This window comes from Macaca fascicularis, chromosome 8, assembly GCF_037993035.2.
Source record: "Macaca fascicularis isolate 582-1 chromosome 8, T2T-MFA8v1.1".
NCBI classification, from domain to species: domain Eukaryota; kingdom Metazoa; phylum Chordata; class Mammalia; order Primates; family Cercopithecidae; genus Macaca; species Macaca fascicularis.
Genome location: NC_088382.1, coordinates 81,661,709 through 81,685,288, shown reverse-complemented (window position 1 = coordinate 81,685,288; position 23,580 = coordinate 81,661,709). Strand labels below are relative to the sequence as shown.

At 39.4% G+C, this 23,580-nt stretch overlaps 1 non-coding gene across 1 annotated transcript; it reads left to right on the top strand.

Moving 5' to 3' along the window:
* The first annotated feature begins 3,378 nt into the window (after positions 1–3,378).
* Positions 3,379–3,510, top strand: LOC123575378 (U8 small nucleolar RNA). The gene has a single exon (XR_006700670.2). It is a non-coding gene; the product is annotated as a U8 small nucleolar RNA (small nucleolar RNA).
* The last annotated feature ends 20,070 nt before the right edge of the window (positions 3,511–23,580 follow it).

Here is a 23,580-nt window from a genome sequence, read left to right as displayed (position 1 = left end):
AATTTGCAGATGCCATTCTCAAGGAGCAATGCTAGGAACAGTATCAGGCACAACAGACCCCACCTACTGCCTCCTTTGCTCTTTGTTTATTACATTCTTACTAATGCAGCCCAGGGTTTTTGGGTTAACAAGCACATTATTTTCCATTCTTACTGACTTAGCTTAGTTGTTCTTCACACATTTCACTGTCAATCTCTTTAGCCTCTCCTCGTACAGTTGTTGCATCTTATCTCAATTTTGTAACTTTGCACATATGCTCACATTAAACTAGCAAAACTAAAATGGCCTTTAAATTTCTTTTGTCGTGGGCCCCAATTAAATTGACTTTGGGATATCTATCCATTGAGTGTGAAGTTCTATTAATTTCTCAAATTTGTTCCCTGTTTGGGAGGCTGAAGGAAAATGTGCCTTGAAGAAGACTTCCATAGTTCAGCAGTTTGGGTATATGAGGGAGAACAGAGCTCAGCTTACTTTAAACACTGGAAATTGCCTCATCAAAAGAAATCCTAGACAACAAAAATACTTTGCCTCTCTGATGGAATAAGGGTGTATTTGTTTCCTAGGACTGTTACAAATTATTATAAACTCGGTGGCTTAAAACAACAGAAATTTATTTCTCTCTCACAGTCCTAGAGGCTAGAATCTGAAATCAAAGGTCAGCAGGGTCGAGCTTCTCCTGACAGCTCTCGAAGAGAATCCTTCTATGTTTCTTTCAGCTTTTGGTGGCCCTGGGCATTCTTTGGCTTCTGGCTGCAGAATTCCACTCTCTGCCTCCATCTCCACGTGGCTTCTGTCTTTTGTAAGACACTTGTCATCAGATTTAAGGCCTACCTGAAAAATCCAGGATGATCTCATCTTGATATCTATGATTTAATTATATCAGCAAAGAAGACCCTTTTTCCAAACAAGTTCACATTCACAAGCTCCAGGGAGTAGGATGTGACATTGCTTGGAGGCCCCCATTCCACCTACCACAAAGGGCCATCCTATTGCCTCAAGTTACATGGTTACCAAGGATTCTGGGCTTCGCTATGTAGTTTTAGCTTTAAAGCCCATCAGTCACCACCAATTACTCACCTCACCCCACAGTTTCTTTTTCTTTTCTTCCATTGCATCTACCTTGCTGAATCTCCCTGGGGTTGGTGAAGTTGGATTTTTTGACACAGACAATATATTTTCTAGGTGGTCTCCAAACAAGCTATCAGAACTCAGTTTCAATTTCTGATCTGTCCTTGTTACTGAGCAGCTGTATCGTGACAGTAATAGTTTTGTGGGTGTAGCATGAATGACATTATCACTAGGAACATCCTAGGCTGCATGTGTACAGAGGCCTGAGAAGTGAATACCAAAGAGTCAAGTTTTCACCTGATGGAAATTGTGAGTTTGGTTTCTGGATGGGGAACCGTTATTAGGTATGAGTTTTACAAATACCTTCCCCTCTTCTGGTGCCTATTCTTCCCCCTTCTATCACTTCATCACCTTTTTGAATGGCATTCTGTGAGGAACATAAATTTGTAATTTTACTGTAAGCAAATATATTTTTATTGTTATGCAGCAAAGAATACATTTCAGAAACATGCAACATAATAATGCTATGTATAGAGAATTGAAACACAGGCAAAGAAATGCCATATGTTGCTTGGAGATACACTCATATGTAGCAAAAGTCAAAAAAATGCATAGGAATAATAAGCACCAAATTCAGGTTGGTGGCAAGAAATGGGTGCGATTCAGGACAGAAACACAAAGAACACTAAAGTTACTAGTAATATATTTGCTTTTTAAGCTGAATGGCAAATATAAAACTAAAGAAGTTTGGAACTCACCACCTCTCCTCCTGCTGGCTTTTTCTACTTGGGGGAATGTGCTAACTTACAGAATCATTAATGTCACTTTCAAGCTTAACATCAATTTTGCCACGGAACACCCAACAAGGCTCTCTATCTGTGAATTCTGATTGGGCAGGAGAACTGTACCAACTTAATCACTGCTTACATCTTCTGTGTTACTAGGGAAAATTGTGGGGTATATGGAAAAGGGAAAGAAAGTTTTCCTTTATTGACATACATTTCATAAAGATTTTCCATTCATAAATATTACATACTGTGCTTCTAGAACAAAAGTTGAAAGTGATCATTTGGTAGTGAATTTTGTAGATAGACACCATTAATTTGTCCTTTTTTTTTTTTTCTTGTTTCATTTATCCCAAGTAAACACACCATGTGTGGTTGAGACATTCTCCTTGGGATGGATTCTCATCTCAACGAAATGCTCACATGCCTTTTTCCAGACTTCAGTTAGGGGAAGCAGACTTTCACCAAGAAAATCCCCTCTGAAGGCTGAACAGAATCAGGAGCTTCTGTCCTCTCTAAAAGTTGCATTTTGGTGCCATAGTAAATCAAGTCAACAATTAAATGAACACATATTGAGCACCTACTTCTGAGGTGCTTAGCACCAGATATGCTCTCTGTCCTCAAGAGTATTCACTCTGGTTGGGGAAGAGTGAGGAAGGAAGGGTAATATTACTATGGACTAAATGCTTTTGCCCACCTAAAATTTGTATATTGAAGCCCTAATCCCCAATGTGATGATATTTTGAGCTAAGGCCTTTGGGAGGTGATTAGGTCATGAGGGTGGAGCCATCATTATGAAATTAACACTCTTAGAAGGAGAAACATGAGAGCTCTCTCTCTCTCTCTCTTGCTCTCTCTCCTCTCTTCTATGCCCTTCTCTCTCCCTTTCTGTCATGTGAGAAAACTAGAAAGAGGGCCCTTACAAGAACCTGACTGTGCTTGATCTCAGACTTTCAAGTCTCCAGGTTTCTGTTGTTTAAGACACCCGATCTGTGGTATTTCATTATAACAACCTAAGCTAAGACAAACACGTACAGCAATTCTTGTAAAGGCAGATATGCTAAATTCGAGCTTCCTTCATTTTATTCTCATTTTCTCAATACCTTTCCTCCTTACCTAAGATTCATACCCAGAAGCCAATGCCAACTCTTCTAGTCAGGGGCACTGAATAACTCTCAGGGGCCATTGGGTATTTGCCCAGTGGCTTGTGAGTGACCTGCAGTGCTTTTACTTTCAAAAGGGCAGACACACAAAGTATTGCACCATCTCTGTCAATTCCACAGAATAACCTTCTCTCTTCAGAAGGAATTGCTGACGAATGAATTGCTCATTGGGCAAGTCAGACCCAGCTCTAACTTGGTCAACTGGTTTGCTCCCTGAGAATAACTAAGTGGATTTTCCCATTGGTTATTACCAAATTGGAAGGACACTGGTGCAGTTTTAATGATCCCTAGAGTGGCTAAATGGTTTTAGGAACAGATGGACTGTGGATGGACTTGCTCATTCTGTTAAAAGAGATGTATTATCCACAGGTGAGATCATTCTTACCTGTTCCTCCTTTTGGAGGGCAGAGTTCATGATGACTAGAGTTCACACGATATGTGATTAATTCTCTGCATAATCAGGATCTGCAACATCCTGATTGCTCCTACCTGATCCTTCCTGAAGAAAAAAAAGAAAGAATAAATTTTAAAATAAGTGTATCATCATAAGGCATTGAGAATCATCCACAAATATAATTTTGGTTAATTAAAAATCTTTTGTTAAAAATATACATACATATATAATTATGAAAATCATAGTAGTTAAAATAATGATGAAAATAATAATTAGGATAAAGTACTTGGTTTTAATATATATACAAGCAGGTAAATAACAATTAAGATAATAATAGTAATCCTTGAATGCTAGAACCATGCTAAAGTTGTTTCATAGGTACTTTCATTGAATTCTTACAATAACTTTCTGGGGCGAAAAATATCCACATTTCACAGTGAAATAAAACAAGATTCTGGGAAGTTAAATTAAATGCCCAGGGCTGGGCGTGGTGGTTCACATCTGTAATCCCAGCACTCTGGGAGGCCGAGGCGGGTTGATCACTTGAGGTCAGAAGCTCAAGATCAACGTGCCCAACATGGTGAAACCCCGTCTCCTCTAAAAACACAAAAAATTAGCCGGGAGTGGTGGCGGGCGCCTGTAGTCCCAGCTCCTTGGGAGGCTGAGGCAGGAGAATGGCGTGAACCCGGGAGGCGAAGCTTGCAGTGAGCTGACATCGCGCCACTGCACTCCAGCCTGGGCGACAGAGCGAGACTCCGTCTCAAAAAAAAAAAAAAAAAACTAGCCAGGTGTGGTGGCATGTGCCTGTCATCTCAGTTACTTACTCAGGAGGCTGAGGCAGGAGGATTACTTGAACCGGAGAGGCGGAGGTTGCAGTCAGCTGAGATTGCACCACTGCACTCCAGCCTGGGTGACAGAGCGAGACTCCATCAAAAAACAAAACAAAACAAAACAAACAAAAAACAAAACAAAAACAAACAAACAAACAAAAAATGCCAACAGCCTGGAACTGCTGAGTGCTAGAGTTGGGATTTAAACCCAGACCACCTTACTTCATGTGCATGCTTTGACTACTCCACTTCACTGCCTTCTCCAGAGGTTTTCTCCCCAAAGAATCTTTGCTTTTGTGCATAGCTCTTAGTTCAGAGGGGCACTAAGGAAGAGAAAATATCACATTTGCTTACCAAAGAAGTTATTGGGAAATCTAGCCAAATGGGTAAAGAAAGTATATCAGTCATGAGGAAAAGAAGAATTGGCAATGAAGGAAACTGGCCAATGTTATCTTCACACTTATCTCTCCGTGGGTCCCTGGCTTGCTGTGCCCTCTCCTCTTCCCACTCACTCTTTGCACCTCTGAAGAAATCATCAGTAATATTCTTCAGACTCAATACTTGTTAAGTGCCTCTGTCTTGCAATTAATAATTTCTATGAACATTAATCACTGGATATCTGACATGCTTCAGTTCAAAGACTATGGCCCAAGTGTTTACCAGCCATTTCCATAAAACAGGTTTTACCTGAATAGTTATCCTTAAATCCCTTAAAAATCACAGGGTGTACGTTTTTACCTGGTTTAATAGGCAAAGGACTACAGTTTTTGCTTCCTGATCGCAAATATCAATGAGCTTTCAAAGAAAGGCTCATAGCCATGGCTGTATCCATGCACAAAACTCCGAAGTTATGTTTCTTCATAAGATCACTATAAGTTGGGAGCTTCAAACCTGAGACAGATTTTAAAGATCACTCTTCTCCTCCCTTTCTGTTTGACTACTTGTCTTCCTATTTTCGTCTTAATAATAATAATATTAGCTAATATTCCCTGAGTGTTATATTGTACCAGACCCTAAGCCTAGAGGCATGAGCTCTCAGAACAACCCTGTGGGATGGGTACGCTTGAAAAGATTGCCACTTAGAGACCTTCAGTCACTTACCCCAAAAGACACAGCAGCAAGTCAGTGGCAGCACCTTCGAATGGGCTTAGCATTTCACTCCAGAGCCTGCACTCCCAGTCACTCATGCTGCTGCTCCCCCTCAAAGGCTTTATACTTTCTAGCTTTCAGCATTTCTCCTTAGTCCTGGGAAGTATTGTTGGGGAGTATGGCTTTCACACCTGACATGAAAGAAAAAGGGCTTGGTGAGTAAAGTGAGAGAAGTGTGAGAACATTCCATGCAATCAGGGCAGCTACTTTGGTGGTTCTAAGGAAGTGAACTTTCAGCAGCTCTGTGGTCCGAAGTTCAGGGAAGAGGTGAACCCAGGAAAGGAAAGGGGAGGCGAGGCTATGGGGTGGGGTTGGACCTAGAGTCATTCATGTTGGCTCCTCCTGTGGACTACGTTTCTCAACCCTTTAAAGCGAGAATCAACCATTCAATCTGCACTTGAAAAAGGTTTTGCAATGAGCCATTCATTTTATGTATTCATTCAGCATGCATCTTGACCCAGCAATTAGATATAGGGTACCATGCTTAACATGAGAAATACCAAAAGGAATAGAATGTGTGCCCGACATAAACGAGCTGTCACCCAAGCGAGGATGGTGAATGGAAGGGCAATGTAAAGTGACAACAAACAGCATGGCTTAGAGAAGGAAAGGAAATGGGTTGACATCCACAACCCACACACACAAGCTGCATAATCACAGGCAAACCAGGTAACTCCCCTAACCCTCAGTTTCCACATCTATACAATTTCACACTTAATGAATGGGGGGAGCGGAAATAATGCTTATGAGATATATCACAGAGTTCCTATCATGGTATCCAAAGTCAATAGTGTTATAGTCATTATGTCAAGAAACAGTTGTCTTTTATTATAAGCCGTATAATGGAGGTACATTCTATCATGGAAAACAAATTCTGTGATGATAAGGAAGATGTCCCAAAGCATCAAAAGATTTGATACAAGATGTAAATAATTACATGTTTGACAGGCAAACAAGATGGGAAGCGAGAGTCACTCTAGACAAAAGCAATAGCTTCTGCAAAGGCAGAAGGATTGAAGAAAGCGATTGTGTTGTGCTCAAGGGTCGGCAATTTTGGGGAAGCAGTGTGAAAAAACGGAGAGGGAGCCTGCAGCAGGACCTCGTGAGACCTGTGGTCCTCGCTGAGAAGTCTCTTTCCTAGCAAGTCCCTGGAAGTCACAGAATGGATAAAGTTGCAATAGTATTTGCTACACTTCAAAAATTTGATGGAAATAACTTTAGGTTAACAAAGAAGATTTATAAAACCACAAAGATTGTTATTTTCCAAAAGGAAAGCACCCTATGGCAACAAGCTTTGACTGTTTGCCAAAGGATAAAATATTTTCCATGGTGAGAGAAAGGAGAAGGCTGAAGGCTAAATGATCATTCTTCTAAATATATCAATTCATTGCATTCTTCCTGTATTAATTGTATGCTCTTTCTCCTGTTGATTTCTTACACCCAAAACAAGAGAAAAATTTAAACCTCAGCAAGCAAAACAAGAATGACATTTCATGCACTGTGCCACTTTCCTGAGTTGCCTTTGGAAAGGGATGTGGCGGTGAGCCCAGTGAAAGTTGTTCTGGCTGAACCACTCATAGATTTTTTTTTTTTTTTTAATGAAATCCACAAAGATCTTAACACTCGCAGTGTTTCTACTGTTGTTACTCCCTAATGCCAATAGCTTTGGATTTTAAATGACTTGTAAATGAAATACCAATTTGGGATGCCAAAAAATAATCCTGTGAGTGCAATGTAACATTTATTCCTGGTACAAAGTGACCTCCCACTAAGGAATACGAGTCGCTTCGATGTTCTTGCAGTGTTGGCATGAAAAAGGGGCAGATTGATGGCTACTGTTGTTTATCAGTACTAGAATCCATTTTGGTTGGAAGATGTAAGAGGAAATCACTGAAAAATATAAAAGAGTGAATAAATCAAAATGGGGTTTTCTTGTTGAATTTTCAGCTTAAATCTGGATATATCCAACACCTTTTTTTGCACTAAGTGTATGTTGTTTAGCCCTTATTAAAACTTTCTGAAATGTGGAAGGCTAGCCTTGTGAATTCCATGCAAGGAGCACGAGTGAGTTGTACAGTACTTTAGGGTCTTTTTAATAGACCCAAATGATGAAATGCTCATTCTACCCAGCTGCAGACCTAAATGGTGGAAGTGTGGCAATCAGCCTGCCTGTGCTTTCCAAGACAGGCCCAGATGTTCTTATTACTTGCTTTTGATGCAACTACGATGAAGATTAAGATGAGAACTTCCATGTGCTGAGCAGTTACCACGTGCCTGGTCTTGTGCTTGGGTGCTTTACATATATGTCATTTAAGCCAGACAACAGTCCTGCCATGGGAACTTGTCTCATATTTTGGTTCTTTCTTCTGAGAGGGGAGTACAAGAAACACTCTGGCTGGTGGTTCTGACCTCTCATTAAATGAGATTTAGGCTGTCAAGGAGTCACTATTTAAAAGGGTTATTCTTGAGACACATGAAAGTCATCTTATTACCCTAACCCACCAAAATGAATCTCCAGATTCTGCCTTTAGATCTAAGGCAATAACCTTAGCACTTAATGAGTAAATGTTGTACTTAAATCCTTACAATCTTATTTTTTTGCGGCACATGTGATACACGAGTTGTTTTTGAAATCGACAAAGAGTTGTAAGAGCTTATTTCTGACAGCAGAGGGCAGCCTATGCCTGTGAAAGCAATAGGACCACCCCCCCCAACCCCCCCACCAACCCCCTGGCAACCCCACAGATCTAGAAAATATGCGAATCTTCACCCCCTTCTTTTTGTTACATTTTTCTGAAAACTCATTATCTAAATTTAAAATCGTGTTGTTAGATGAGTCTTGGTAGAAAATAATCTTGAAAAAGATTATCTTTGATAAAATAAAGCCTGCTGTGAAACTTTAGACATGGTCATTCCCCTGGAGAATTATTCTATTAGAGAATAATAAATTCTATTTATTTTATTTTTTGCCATATACTTTTTTAAATTATAAAAAACATCAAAAATATTTTAAAAAACACAAAAGACATTAAAACAGATAAAGAAGAGTACCCATCACTTACAAGTATGAAAGCAAATTGTATTAGATTTTAATTTGCATTAAACTGGAAAACTTGCCTTATTTACTAGCAAAATCTGATTGAAAGGGGTAAATGAAAGAGGCACGAACTACATATCAAAAGCTTGCAGTTGTCATCTTTTGCTGCTAACTCGTTGAAAGGTCTTGAAAACATTGCTTTAACTGCATAATAAAGAACATTGTTGAATCAGACAAGATACATTTTTAAACTGGATTCTGTCTGCTCCTTGCTTTATGTACCTTGGAGAAGTTACTAAACGGCAGCTCTCAGATTTCTCATGTATGGAATGTGGATTAACAACCTTGCCCACTTCATAGGGTGATAAGGATTCCAGGTGAATCACCATAAAGCATTGATCACAGTATCCGTCATTTTATGAGTGTACCGGGGTAATAGGAATGCCTTGGGCTTCCTTCAGCTTCTTCATGGTTGAAATGAGGGAGGCAGAGGAAATCTCTAAGTTCATTCTCAATTAAAATGCTGAATTTTATATGCGTCTAAACTTTTATTGTTAATACCCATATTGATCTAGAGATACTGAATCAGAGAATCCTATACTTTAGATGTCAGACACTGAAACAGACATTGATGGCAGATGATATAAACCTGCCTTCCTTTTCTGGTTGGTAGTAAAATATCTCTATAGCCAAAAGCTGACGGCTTTAACTATATCATGTTCTTCCATGTATTTCCCCGCAGTTCTTTTATAAGTAAGGGCTATATTATATTTCTCTGTACAATTAAATTCCATCAGAATCATTTATTGGGTGCCTAAAATGTATAAGGCATTTGTTAGCCATTGGAGGGGAAAGATGAATGAGAAACAAATTTTCCCCGTAATGAGATTATCACCTGGTAGAGGAGAATATGATATGATAATAAATAACCAAAATGTAAGAAAGCATGTGGTGATGAGTGCTGTAAGTAAAATTTACTCTGAGAGGACAGAGAAAAATACTAATTAAGAGTCTGTATAAACAAGCCTTCAAAGGCGTGTGGGATTTGGATAGGATGAGATGAGGTGGGAATAGGGGGTTGAGGAGAAACATTCTAGACAGACAGAAGGTTTCAAACACTGGCAAGGCCATGTTTGTCATCTGGACTGGATAAAACAGTTTTAGAACACGATGTGGCAGGAGAAAGGACTGAAGAGATAAAGGGCTAAATTGTGAAGGGTTTTGAATGCCAAGTTTAGGACTTTAGGCTTTATGAGGAGTAACAAGAACAGTGGGACAAGGCAAGATGAGAACAGTGCTTTAAAGGGCAGTGTATGGAATGAACTGGTGGTGGAAAGAAACTAGGGATGGGGGATTGTGTCAGTGGGTGACCTCAGTAGTCTATACAAAGGTGTGACAGACCTGAATGAAGAAAGAGGGTATAGATGTGAGAGAAGTTAGAGGATGAATCATTCATTCATTCATTCCAACTTTATGAAACACCTGCTCTGACCAGGTGCCAGCCTTATATGGAGAAATCAAAGGGAAGTCCAAGATCCCTGCTTAAGGGTAGGTGGGCGTATAATTTAATCACGACTTAGATCTGCAAGGATACATGTCATGGTGGTGGGAAGGGGTGGCTAATGAGGAAACAGGAAAAGTGGAAGGCACTAATGCCATTAATAGAGAATGCCAATGTCAGAAAAGAGGACAATTTAAGGGTGAAGGGTGAGATAATTTTGGAATGGAATTCGGTATCTAAACCTCAGTTAGTAGGTGAATGAACACATGTGTAAGAATAAAAGAACACACGAACACATGAATGAAAGAACAGAGGAATGGGAACTTTGCCACCCTCCCTGATTTTGGGTACCCAAATATTCTTCTTTTGTAATGAAATCTCTCTAACTGAGCAAATCAGTCGCTGAACATTCTAAAACATTTTTATAATGAGGAGTAAAGAAAGGAGGAAAACAAGATTGTGGCTGAGGTGTTAAGTCTATAGACCTGTATAGCAAAGAGATGCTAAATTATGTTTTACTTCTGATGCTGTGCTAAAACTGTGTGTCTGTATGTGTGTGAGAGAGGGCAAAAGAGACAGAGAGACTTCATGTTGGACTACTTTACTGAACCATTTGATTTGTAATTAGAGCATTTCTCCCTGTAAAATATTTTTAAAATCACATTTGTTTTGTTATAGCACTCTTGAATTTTGATATTCATCAATGTGGGTTTTCCCTCAAGAGAGCCCTAGAGGTCAAGAACGAAGAATTTTACCACATACAACAAATTCACCTCGTCTGAGCAAACTGAAGGCCTTGAGGATTGAATCGAATGTGTCAACAGACATGGACTATGATGTTCGCATTTGGGAACTCAGGATCTCGGGACTCCATGGTTGCCCACTGTGCCCTCAGAAGACCTTTCAAAGAGCAAGCCTGACCCCTCTACCATGGATCTTTGAGCATCAGCATGGACTTCAAGGCTGTTTCTCTCAGAATCACTCAAGCTGTGATGTGGTGGCATTGGCGGAGCCCAGTCAAGGCACTGACAGCCTAAGGGGAAGCCACTCGTGGCTGTGAAGCTTCCAGTAGTGGCGAAATATTTGGCATCATTCAAGTCATGTCCTGATGGTCTTGTTTGGAGACTACAGTGTTTTACACCATAATTTGTTTTTAAATGAAAGACCTGCAGAGTCAACTCACCTAAATGTCCATCCCAGAGAGAAGCTAAAGGTGAGGCTGCTGCACCAGATGGCAGCCGTTGGGAGTGATCCTGTCACAGCATTTTGCACTGGGAACAGGATTCTCTGGCCACCTCTGGGGTACAGATGTTTATCCCAGGAGAAGAGGACATGGGACAAGAGGCCTCTATAGAACCTTGCTCTTTCAGTTGTGAAAATGGGCGGTTATTACTCCTCTCTTACCTTCTTCCGGAATGAGATTAAGATCCAGACCATTCTGGAGCCGGGCCTTCTGTTTATGTAGCATTGAGTGTGCAGGGTTGAAGCCAAAGGGATCTCCAACTGCAGTCTGTAGCCACAGTTCCAGTCTTCATCCATGAATCTCACTTCTGCCATATTTTGTTGGACATAGATCTCTGGCTCGTCATTAAACATATGAGGCATTCCCATTACTCTCACAGTGGCAGACAGAGACCACACATTCTAATGATGGACACCATTACTTTTATAAAGGCATGAAATTTTGCCTCCATGGTACACAGCAAGCTATACCTAGTTCCAGCAATGATCTCTATTTTGAGTAAGAAATACCTAGGTTCCAGATCATTCTGACACCAAATTATCAATGTTGTCCAGAGTAAGCCATGTGATCTCTGTGGGCTTCTGTCTCTTCATTCATAATGAGATGGTTAGGATAGATGAGTTTTTCAAAGTGTGCTTCACAGACAACCTGTGTTACAAGTTTACAAAGTTTTTTACAAGGTAGACTTTCGGGCCCCATTCTGATAGCTCGTCAGGATATCTAGAAGTGTGCTGGGAAACATGTCAGGCCTTTCTTGATACAAACAACCTATGGAGAGCCTTGGACAGGCTGGTCTCTGAGGTTCCCTGCACTAACCTATTAATAAAGCAGATTTGACCAGAGACAAAAATGCAAAAGTAATCTTGGACAGGCTTTGGTTCTCCCTACTCTCTTGGGGAGATCACCCCACAGTGATATTTGCCATACTTTATCCTCTACGTCACTATCATTTCCCTCATCCTATATATTCCCAATGTCTAAAGCCCAGTTTCTTGGAGCTTACTCTCTTTTCTTGCCCCCACTAAGTCTAACTAGCCTTGGTTTCAATGATTTCCTCGCTCTCTGCATCTGCCAATATGTGCAGAGGTCAACTCACTAGAATCGTTTTGGAAACTTACGGAGGTTTATGGAGATAGAAGATTTTCATGTGGAAATTTATCCACTTCAGAATTCCAGTGGAGAGACAGCCAGGTGAGAGTGCCCTTAAGCTAGAACCCTAACTCTCTCCAGAAGAAATGTGACTTTTCTAGAGACAATGACTAGTCCAGGAAAATGATTCCTTTTGGGGAATCTACGACCTAGCTGGAGGTGGGGAGGGCAACATCTTGGCAGATGAGTAGGGTAACCATTTTTTAGAAGATGTGACTTTTTGAGGTTTCGGAAATCTTATCAATCAGTAGATGTTTCCACACAAGGTTTTATAGAGAAGAGATTCGAGTAAAATACCTTGAACCTTGTGAAGAAACTCAAAATGCCTAGAGAACAATCCAAATCTTTAACAATGTTTCCTAAATGCCTCAGCTTTGATGCATGTGGAAGCATGGGGATTTCCAGTATTCTAACTAAACATCTTTTCCAAGTGTGCAATTCTCACCTGTTGCTTTTTTTTTTTTTTCAGAGTTTTGCAGACTGCAAGACTCTTGTGCTAGTGATTATTTCTTCTTGTTTCACAAAGATGTGGGACTTGATTATAAGAGTGAAACATTCACTCTGGAATTCTCTGCTGAGGTTCCCTTTTAAGTTGCCCAAGGCATTCAATACAATCCTACTAATTTAAGAGAACTCAAAGGATCCTGGTGAGCATCCCAGTCACCAGGATCTTAAGATTATTTTCTGTTTACTTAAAGCAAAAACAAAATGATATGACTGTCTTAAAGTATGGACCCAGCCTGTTTGGTGAATGATGTTGGTAGGATTGGAACGAATTCATCCCACCCCTCTTGGGAAATGCTACTGGGATAACCATAGCTCGCAGGGTGTAAGAAGGACACACGTGAGCAGGTAATCGCAGGTCCAAGGAAATGCCTCTATTCATTTCATCCACTAAATGTATTGCATCAATAGCAACAGCAGCATCAATATAATAGCACAATATAAGCAACAGCTAACATTTATTGGGTGCTTGCTCTGAACTAAGTTTTTTTTTTTTTTTTTTTTTTTTTTTTTTTTTTTTTTTTGAGACGGAGTCTCGCTCTATTGCCCAGGCTGGAGTGCAGTGGCCGGATCTCAGCTCACTGCAAGCTCCGCCTCCCGGGTTCACGCCATTCTCCTGCCTCAGCCTCCCGAGTAGCTGGGACTACAGGCGCCCGCCACCTTGCCCGGCTAGTTTTTTGTATTTTTTTAGTAGAGACGGGGTTTCACCGTGTTAGCCAGGATGGTCTCGATCTCCTGACCTCGTGATCCGCCCGTCTCGGCCTCCCAAAGTGCTGGGATTACAGGCTTGAGCCACCGCGCCCGGCCTGAACTAAGTTTTAATACATCTAACCTCATCTAATATCATTTAATAGTGGATACTTTTTATTTATTCATGTGTACAAAGGGAGAAGCTGAAATTTAGAGAAATTCAATAACATCTAAAATCAACAAGCTATTTAATAAGTGATGGAGGTAGAACTCAAACCCAGAGTCCACGCTCTTAAAATAGTAGGAAGTACAGTTAACCCAAATCCCACTACTCAGAAGTCACTATTTGTAACCTTGCTGCTATGTGGATTTCCAGAGTTTCCCCTATGAATTTTATAGAAAAAAATTATTATTATATGTACAGATACATATATGTATCTGTACATATCTTTTGTAATCTTTTTAATTGAAAAAAGAGCCTAGAAATATTTCTATGTAAGCAGTTTTGATGGCAGATGGTATTACAGTCTGGCCACTCCAAGTCTGCCCAAGTCTAGGCAGCACAGGCTTATCCAGCGCGATGCCTGCAGAACCCGAGGCCATGGTTTTGGAAGGGCACAGACAGGTGCCCAAGCGGATACCGAGACCAGGAAGTCCGACGGCCTTGAAACCTATTCCAGCACATTCTCACATGCCTATGTTTTACAGACAAGGGTAATGAGCCCAAGAATTACCACCCTCGATTTTCAGAGGAGTGAAACATGAAGGGTTGTTTTCCAAGTAATGCGACGCCAGGGAGTTGGCTCAGCCATCAGCAACGCCAGGCCTTCACCAAGGCCCGCGCCACCCCCGCTCCTTCTCACCAGCAAATGTCGCGGTGTGCCCCAACCCCAGGAAATCCGTCCTCCTATAGGATGTGTAACTGCAAGAGCAAAGGAGACTTTGTTGGCTTGTGGTTTCCTCGGCTCTCAGAATGTTGAGCACGGCCTGTGCGCTGGCAGCCGCAGAGCTCAGGAGAAACTGCGGCGGGTGGAATTGATTAGTTCCTGTTGGTCCCCTTCTTCCGCCAATATCAGTACCTGTCTCCTGATGAATAGGCACAGGAACACACTCCAAACACAGTGTTCTCAACAGCAGGCAATAAAAATGTGCCTTGACCCACTGAAATAAATTGCACCAAATGGAGCTATTGTTTCCATTTATTATTTATTAGTCATGTCCTGTGGAATGGTTAGTGGAATAAATAAATACGTTTTTTTCCAGTGGAAAATAAATGTACCTGCAGAGAAGAGTAACTCCAAAGTCTGATGGAATAACAATCACAGAACAACTCTTCTTCCCAGATGGGACCAAATTTAATCATCTCTACCCTGAGCAAAATCCCCTTTGAAAGTTAACATATTTCCTTTGTCATTCAATCTTTCTTCTCTCAGTCCATACCTCAAATTGTTTCTCTCTTCTGTCCCTTCCCCTTCTGGCCACCACAACATGGCTCTCCAACAGCCCCTGCCAGATGCCACAGCTAAAGAAGCATCAGAAGGCCAGATAGGTTCTAAGGATGCTGAGTGGTCCAGGAATGGGTTTTGAATTGATTTTAAAGGATGGCCCCTCAATACAATATTTTGTTTGAAGTAGGAGGAAATGTGTCAGTTAACGACGAGTTATTTATTCAGAGTCACTATGTTATTAAGATGTCTGAAAAGCATATTGAGAATTTGATTAATCTGTTTCACCCCTAAAGATGACCTGGAAGAATACGGAATAATTTATATTTATTATCACCTAGCATACATTGTTCTTGAAATTGAGTAGATATAAATAGTAGTATTAAAGATTAATCAAGTGGTAAAAAACAAAACAAAACAAAACAAAAACCTCTTTAAGCATAGAAGACTCTGCATTGAGGAAAGACTCATTAGTTTCCCAAGTCATTTTGCAATTAAAATAGCTCATGCAATGCCATTTGCCCTGTTCTATTTTATTTTATGATTATAAGAATCAGAAGTACCTTAAAAATGTAGGTGTTTGTTAAGTGGTGGCCTCCCCCATGAGGCTAGTGGAATAATGCTTAGCTGCCTCCTAAGGTCCATAGAGCTTCTATTGACTTTAGTAACAAACTGTTTTTAGGCCAAGTGAGATTTCTAAAGGATTGCCAGCCCCCTGCTTAAACATGTCAGTGTCTCAGTTTGGCCATGAGGATAAAGTACAAACAGAGCATGGCTTAAAGCAGGGATGCTCAAACTTTTGGCTTCCCTGGGCCACATTGGGAGAATAATTGCCTCTGGCCACACATAAAATACACTAACACTAATGATAGCTGAAGGGCTAAAAAAGTCAGGGCCACATTCAAAGCCATGCTTGGCTTAAAGCGTTCATCTCCATCTGGCCCCAGGTTATCTGTCCTGCTACTTCCCCTCACTCTCTGCTCTCCAGCCAGACCATAAACTATCATGGATCTCCTGACCACTGGGTTTGCAACCATGCCTGGGCTCAAGCACAGGCTGGCCCTCCCACCTGCACCCTGCAGTCTCTCACTCCACCCCCCAGCCTACTTATTCTTGGGTCTTCACTGAGAAGTCACTTCCTAACACATGCCTTTCCTGATCACAGTAGGTTCTCCTGTATGGCACTCCCTTGGCACCCTGAGGCTCCATCAGTTGTAGTTACTGTAATACCTGTCAAAGTGCCACCTCCCCTCATTCTCTGGCCACCTCTCTCTACAGCGACTGCTCTGCTTCACTTTTAGCTCCACTTCTGGTCATTATTTCCTGCAACCCTGGACCACTCTTCCCTATGGCAGATGCCTCTCACTTGCATGGGCACTAGGGGAGTGGGAAACCATGGGATGCGGTGTAATTCTTTATTCCCCACATAGAAGGGTACATGAGAGTATTTGAATTTATGAAGAATTTACAGAGGTGTTAGAGGGTTATCTCACAGTAACAGAAACAATTTGTAAATCCAATGATTGAACATATCTGGACTAAAAGTCCTTTGGCCTCCAACCCTTGCTGGAAATGTCTCACTTTTCTCTCTGAAGGCTCCAGTCTCCTTTCATGGAGTCGGCCTGCTTTCTCTCATTGTCTCTTCCTCATTGTCTTCCTTTCCCTTTTGAAATCCCAGTTTCTTTTTTTCTTTTATTTTAAAAGGATGTCTTGCTAGTCAGAGTGATCCTTTTCAAACACAAGTTGTGATTCCATCTACTCAAAACTCCCTATCTCACTCAGCATAAAAGTCAAATCCTTACAGGCTGGTGAGTTCCAAGCACAGGGAGTTATTACCTCTCAGACCTCACCTTCCACACCTCCCTACATTACTCCTTCTACTCTAGATACCAGTCTACCTGCTATTCTAAGAGCTGAAGGCTTGGATCCATTTTAGATGTTTGGACTGGTTGGTACCTTTTCCTGAAACACCGTTTGTAAAATGGCTGTAGAACTCATTTCCCCACATCCTGCATGGCTTTCCTCAAATGTCTCCTTTTTGGTGAGTCCTACCCTAACCATCCTTAATGAACACACACACATACGTACACTTCCAGGATTCTCGCCCTCGAAATTATTGTCTATGGTCATCTGTCTCCCTTCACTAGACTGTAAGCTCCATGGGAGCAAGATGTTGGGATCTGTTTATTGATAGGTCCCAAGGGCTAGGAGAGTCTAGAACATAGTAGGCTCTCGTTGAAATACGTGTCAATGAATAGGCTCCTGCTAGCTCATTCCTCTTTTCTCTCTTCACCCTTAAGGTGTTTTTTCTAAATAAAGACAGTTCTGGCCCTAAGTGTATTAGCTAATAACTTTGTGTATCTTTCACAGCCTATTCTACTGAAATTGCCCGTTTGCTCACTTATAATCTTCACTACACTGCCTTTAAGTTCTTTGAGGTTTGGGAACTACAGATTTTATTCATTGCTGAGAGAGCATCTCAATAATGCTTTGCTTGGTTTATAACAGATCTCACAAAAAAGTTAAGCAAATAAATATCAGTGCTTGATAACTGTATGATGCTTTATTAGTATACAGAGAACTTTAATCCTCCCACAGGGGAATAATATCATTCCCATTTTAAAACTAAGGAAATCAAAGCCCAGTGAATTACAATAATTAATCCAAGGTCATGCAGTAAGGAGCAACCTGGAGCTTTTTGCCTCTAAATCTATTTTTTTTCCCATGACGTTGCATTGCTTCCCCATTCTTGCACTCATTATGTTCCAGGTACTCTGACTCTATTTGTTGCTATATTGAAAAATGCTAGGAGGAATGGTTTGTTAAGTCCACTAGAGTAAACATCAGAAACTTTAGGCAAGTGTATTAGACAAATCATGTAACCATATGTCCTGGGGCAGGTGTGTATGACGTTGTCTCTGATGTTGGGCTAATGCCTGTTATCCTGGTGCACTCACTTCCCTGAGCATGAGGCCGCGATCCCTGAACTTCCTATATCATAAACTTTGACTCTTGGTCAATATCTAGCAATTGCTCATCAAAAATTTACTGCATGTGGGGGAGGTGTACAACAGCAGGCACTTTCACATTAACAAAAAATATGTTAGTTTATCTGACTTTGGGGGGATTGGGTGTCATTTCTAAGACTTTTCCTACTTTTAAACAATATTATCTGATACCATAAATACTTCTTTCTATAAATACATTCATTTCATTTCAATATTCCTTTTGCTTTTTTCTTCAGATATGTTAAAGAAAATTTCAATCACGTTTTCTTATTTATTTACACTTTGCAGATCAACATACTACTTTTTCATGGTTCCTTGGTATCCAAGTGACATCCTCAAGACTGTACCAGGCAGTGACAGAATCAGGATTCCAAGACATAAACACTGAACATTTAACCATGGCCCTTAAGAAACAGCTATTTGGAGTGTTAACTTCATGGGAGTTAGTTGGCTTCTGCTTGGAGATTTTCTCTGCACTATCCAATACTACCAAAATGTTCATTTTATTTCCCTGGCTTGAAGTAGGAATCAAAGCAGTAATTTTCATTTCTAAGACAAGAGCAGGATTTTAAAACATGGATTTAATTATAGAATTAGCAATTACCAGCACTGCTCATTTTAGTGTTTGTTTATTTGATGTGTCATTCACATTTAAGCCCTACAGTTATTAAAGGTAGACAAACCTTTTGTGTGTGTCTTCTTGAAGCACCCAACCCATAGAAGTGAATTATACAGTGCAGATTCGAGCTGAGAAGTTTATTCTCCAAAGCATACTTAAGTATTGACATTATAATTATAGGATTTATTGATTGCTGAATGTTTCCTATGTTCTCCAAATTGGATCATTTATGGAAAATAACAGCAAATTTCTTCTCAATTGCTGTGAAATCTTTCAAATATTGGCCCACTTTTCTTTATGAGTGCAAAGATATAACCCAAGCCAATGTCTTTGTATATGTTGGTGGGAACTATGAAAGGGAATTGGTTGTCTTAATGCAACAGAGAGGGTGAGAGATAACACTAGAACGAGTGGTAGGAAAGTGAGCAGAACAGAATCTAGCATGAGGAGACTAGGAAGGAAAGTCCCGAGATGCCATCAGTCAACCGCATGGGCTGATGAAATGGCTCCTGGGGTGGGACAAACAAACCATTTAGTTGCAAAGACAGGGCCACATACACCAACCATTTCTTTGATCATGCCATTCATTTTGTCTACCACAAATTGCTGCAAACTCACACATAAAACTGCAATGAGTCTACTATGTAGACATAGTCTCAGTTATTTTATCCTGTAATAACCTTTGAATGCCTCTTAAACAAAATAAACGCTCATGGATATATTTGAATAATTATAGATGCTTTATGAATAGAAAAATTATTTTTAAAATATTGAGTTAAATAGTTTAATGGAGCATAGGTATTTTTCCCACATGTTAATTATACCCCATGCTAAAGATGCATCGGAAGATAGTTTGCCAGATGCATGAAATATCTCATGGGGCCAACAATATTTATTTTTCTGAAGATTCTTGGGCTCCATTTTATCTCTCAAGATAGTTCTATAAATCTGATGGCAATTTTACTATATCAAGTATATGAAGCTGTTAAATAAATGTAAGGAAAAGATAGGATATTTAAATTTTCATGTCAATGTAAACAACTGAGTGCGTCATAGCAAAGACAACTTTACATCAGTGTGAATGCCAACACATGGAAGCAATTAATATAAATATTTTCAGAGAGAAATAAAAGCATATCTATGGCCATTGCTGAAATGTATTAAACAAGATGAACTTTTTGGAGAAAGTGAAAAAATAATATTTGCTAAAAAAATACAAGCTTTTGGCTGTCGTACAGCAATGTGTAATACTAGTGTTTCCTAGTTTCCAGTCTTTCAAACGTCTTTATACATGAGCACCTTGGAAACAGCGGATTCCTATTCAAGCACCTTAAATTCAAGGACGGCATTAATGTTGGTTGGCCTCCTTGAAGAATTTTCCTAGAATGATTGTGCTGTCTGGAATGTTATTTATTTGTTTTCAAAATGAAGATAAAAGAATTCAGAGCTGGATATGGATCACACAGTACATATGACTTTTAAGAAATTATTTGCTGAAAAGTTATTCACATTCCAAAAAAAGCAGAATTGCCCCCACCCCATTTCTTTTACTCCTTAAGCCCCAAATGACCTAAGCTTAAAGATACTTGAAAAATAAAGGTCTCCAGAGGATACGCAATGTGTGGAATGAATTAACAGGAACCACAATGGCACTAAAGTTAATAATTATATAGTAAAAGAATGAAAAGTTGGCATGCTTCTGAAGTTAACATAACAAATAGAGAATATGTAGGGAACACTCTTTGCCAAATTTAGGATGAACTCAAAAACAGGAAAACTGAACTAGAATTGTACCTATTTTGTATATTTGAGGAAAGGTCTGAATATATATATATAAAATATATAAGTCACAAAAGCTGTTGAACATTAAATGGCCCTTAGAAAGTAATATACTTATGATTCAAATGTAAATGAATCAGAAACATATGGATTAGATTTCCCTTAAATGTATTCAAATATTGAGGGGGGTGACACTTGGCAAATGTATTGGAAGCTTTTCAAAACTGTGATGTCTAAATGTATACTTGAAAACTTTTAGGAAGCCTAGATTCTCCCAAAACTCAGGGATTGGCTTAGGCAGGTAGATTCTATAGTCAAAGAAGATTTAAACCATTTCTTTGGCAATGGAAGCCTGTGCCTTCATGTAAGAATCATTTACCAACACTCAACTTGAAATCTGGAGATTCATCTGTAAAGCAAAAAATTAAAAATCTCATCTCTAAGCGGATACAGCAAAACCAATTTTTGACATTAAACTCTGAATACCTGATTATGCATGGACTTTTCCAAAATGTAACATACTTTCAGGCTTTTGATAGACCTAGTGAGCTATTGGATTACTCTGCACTATGCAGTCACTTCGGGTAGGATTGAAAGTATTCATCTGATCTGTAATGCACGGACCCCATATTCAGAAGAAACACTGGTGTCTCGTCTCGTAGTTGTTGAATGTTGTCCTAACAGGAGCAATCATTTTAGAAGAATAAGTTCAATAAAGATAAATGAAATACCCTTTGAAACTCTGGAAATAAAGTTGTGTAGAAGCTGTCAGTTTCCTGCAGTGACTCATTTTGTTAGACTCATGGCACTGTGGCTAGGACACGATTTGAACCAGCAAGTTGTGCCCCTGATTCATGTTCTGGATTTCATTCAAACTCCACCCACTGTCCATGAATTCCTGACCCTCATCACAAGGTGGTCCAGGCAAGACTGTGAGGGATCAGAGCACATTCAGCCCCGTTGCCAGAAAAATGAATCAAGATTTATGGGCCACAACCACAATATAAAGGACAGATTATTATTTATGTAAGTCTGTGATTATCTGTTTTGGCCCTCATTTCACTACAAGATCTTTTAACTTATTTCTTGATGATGCTGGCATTCATAGGAATTCTTTCCCAATCAACTCACTTTTATTTTATCTGGCATGAAACAATAAGGCTTATTAGAGTGTTCACTGTATCATGACTTTATATGCATTTATTTTGTTTTTTCATATCTGCAGAAACTGTCAAAATTGAGGCTCTTGTCTGACTTTCAGGAAAATATGTGTATCTTCGTGTATGAGTAAATACAGGATTCTAATATTTTATTTTAAAATATTCATGGATGTTTGAATTGTTCAGATTTATTTTTAGGCTTTCTTCTTCACTGGAAGAAATTCTCCCCAAAGAAATTTTGCTCTGTATTTTCTCCATGACAGATGAGAGACTAAGTCTTTATAAATCAATGGTGAAACGCCTTCCCCAAAACAGCAAAAAAAAAACCATAAGAAGCTTGGAGGTGAGACAACCAATTTTAGGGCTGCATAAATCAGCTTTGTAAATATAAAACTCTTCCTTGACATCTAATGATAACTCTATGTAGAGAAAAATTAGCACAGGATAACTTTATTTTGAGGACCTATTGCTTGTTTCTTGTTGAGGAGAATATCAATTTCTGGGACTTAACATTGAGATGTCAAAATGAGGAAAAAAGTTTTTAAAACTCCATCTCAAAATAAAAGACAGCTGTATTTATGTATTATTAAAATATATACCTAATAGATGAACACATTTGTGGGGTACATGTGCTGTTTTAATACATTCATATAATTTATAAAAATCAAATATGTATAATTGAGATATTCTTTACTTAAATATTTTTCTTTATACTAAAAACATTTGAATTATTCTCTTCTAGCTATTTTGAAATATACTATAGAGTATTGTAAACTATAGTCACCCTACTGATCTATCAAACATTAGGTCTCATTTCTTCTATCAAACTGTATGTTTGTATCCATTAAGCAACCTATCTTCATCCTTTCTCCCCGCTACCCTTCCTGGCCTCTTTTAATGACGCACATTATTCAAAACATCCAATCTCATGATAGGTATTATGTATTAAGTGCTAATATATATCTGATGCTTAGGAACTGCTTGATCTACAGGTCAACTATGAGGTTCTTGCACAACTTACTTAAACAATCTCTACCACAGTTACCTAAATTGTAATTGGATAATAATAGTACTACTTTATAAAGTAGTTTTGAGGATAAAATGAGGTAATGAATGTAAACTGTTTTATATAGTGCCTGTCTCACAGTAAATGTTCAACAACTGGGAACTCATGTTATCACTACAATGGCCCTCTTAAAAGAAGGTAGTCCAGGCTTTGCGATACTAAAGTAACAAACTTCTCCAAGTGGCACCACTGCCAAATCTACTTGTCTCCAGAGTTTATGCTCTTCGCTCCTAAGCTATGCTGTCTCCCTAGTGTGCATGCAAAAGTATCTGTTTAGAAATTTTCCTTCTTGTTTCCTACTATGTTGTTAATGTCTTCTGGGTTTTATTTACACAGAATCGAAAACATAATTTTTTGTTCTATTGGTAAGAACATGTGCTTATTCTTTCTCCTTGTTCCAAAGGTAAATATTCTAAAACTGGTGAGTCCTCATAATTATTTCACCCAAATATGATTCTATGTAAGTTTAAAATATTTCCAGGTAAATGTTCAGCTTAATATTTTAAGGTTGTGCCGTGGAGATCATGTTCTCCACCAGTGCAGATTTCAATGAAATGGACCATGCAATTTTATAATCATGCATGTATCTGATTTACCTGAAACCTCATTTAGTCTCTGTGGAAGCAGCAGCTAACATCTGGCTTTACTTTGAAAGTCCACAAAAGGGTCTTGTATGTGAGTCCACTATATAACGTCATCCTAGCCATAATCGAGCATACAAGAGGAAACTTAAGAGAGTCCTTTCATGGAAAATCTGTGTGGCTCTAATATTCACTTAGTGAAGATGCCTTCAGAGAAGGAGGTACAACTCTTTCAGTTTGGAAAAGAAATGTCAACTTAGAAAGGCACAGTGTTTTGAGCATACCCTCGATTCACTCTAGGGACCGTGGTTCTCCACTGGGTTTGAGAACAGTGTTGGTATTTTATTGTTTGCTTCCATGTGGTTCTGGCTGCTATGGGAACCACCACTTTGGTATTCTGATGGTCAGC